The sequence below is a fragment of the Microtus ochrogaster genome, chromosome 1 (assembly GCF_000317375.1).
Source record: "Microtus ochrogaster isolate Prairie Vole_2 chromosome 1, MicOch1.0, whole genome shotgun sequence".
Taxonomy (NCBI): domain Eukaryota; kingdom Metazoa; phylum Chordata; class Mammalia; order Rodentia; family Cricetidae; genus Microtus; species Microtus ochrogaster.
Window position 1 is genome coordinate 58,614,954 of NC_022009.1, and position 1,488 is coordinate 58,616,441.

A 1,488-nucleotide genomic window follows, 5' to 3' on the forward strand; every position below is an offset into this window, starting at 1 on the left:
ATACTTACCTGGCAGGGGAGATACCATGATCACGAAGGTGGTTTTCCCAGGACGAGGCTTATCCATTGCACTCCGGATGTGCTGACCCCTGCGATTTCCCCAAATGCGGGAAACTCGACTGCATAATTTGTGGTAGTGGGGGACTGCGTTCGCGCTCTCCCCTGACAATGCTGGTCCTAATAAAAGACTCGTTCTCCTAACGTGTTGTGTGTTTTAGTTTCCTACTGCTTTGTGGGAATATCGCACCTAGGTGTCCGCAGTGGAAAGTGAGGTGGCGGTGCTACGCAGAACGCCTTTAATCCTAACACTTGGTAGCCAAGGCAGGAGGAGCTCTGTTTCACAGAGAAGATCGTGTCATGAGAAACAAAATGACTGTAATTGTAATTTCTAAAAATATGTGTACGATATTCTGCCTGTGTGTATGGCACAGAAGAGGACACGAGACCTCATTACAGATGGTTGTGAGCCACCACGTGGTAGCTAGGAATTGAACTCAGGACCTTTGGAAGATCAGTCAGTGCTCTTAACCGCTGAGTCATCTCTCCAGACCAAAACCCCTTAATTTTGTATCAATGTACAAAAATATCTTATGCAAGAGCAGAAACATATCCAGTATAAAAAACAATCTTAATTTTTGTATCAATATAAAAAACTCCATATCAGTGTAGAATATTTAAGACGAGTAGTTGTTCTTTTAGTTCTAAAGTAGATTTAATGATCTATGCTTTTATCTTGTCACTTCTTCTTCTTTTGTTTTTGCTTTGTTTTGTTTGTTTGTTTGTTTTCGAGACAAGGTTTCTCAGTAGCTATGGAGCCAGTTCTAGTTACCTGATAGACACTCAAACCTGATGAAATGATGAACAGAAAGCTACATAAAGTCCTTTTCTAGAATTAGTTAGTACTCTATATGACCATTAATATGACAGAAATTATGCATGTATATATATTTCTATATCCTATACATTTTGAGATAATATTTATACCTTAACCCTTATCCTCTGAGCCATCTTTTTCCAGTCTCAGGGCACTTTCAAAAGTTGACTTCAGCACTAATGTCAACTCTTCCAGGATGTTGAAGTTTCAAGTCTTTTGTGAAAAACCACAGTCCAGTTCTCCTGACCTGGCTTCAAGTTTGAAGCACAGGTCCAATGCTAACTCAAGTGACTGATCCAAGGTAGGGGGTCACTCTACAAGTGTGGTTTCCAGTGCCCCCAGGCTAGAGAGGCACCACCAGGGCCCCCAGGCTAGAGAGGCACTACCAGGGCCCCCAGGCTAGAGAGAGAGGCTCTACCAGGCCCCAGGCTAGAGAGGCTCTACCAGGGCCAGAGCCCCGGGACTAGGGGAGTTGGGCTACAGTCAGAAGCCTGAGCTCAGGGTTTTGTGGTTTTTTTTGGGGGGGGGGGTTTCAAGACAGGGTTTCTCTGTGGCTTTGGAGCCTGTCCTGGAACTAGCTCTGTAGACCAGGCTGGTCTCGAACTCACAGAGATC

General features: G+C 44.4%; 1 non-coding gene across 1 annotated transcript; it reads left to right on the top strand.

Annotated features, from left to right (window-relative positions):
* Positions 1 to 164, top strand: LOC113456995. Its single transcript, XR_003377662.1, has one exon. It is a non-coding gene; the product is annotated as a U1 spliceosomal RNA (small nuclear RNA).
* Positions 165 to 1,488: the final 1,324 nt, after the last annotated feature.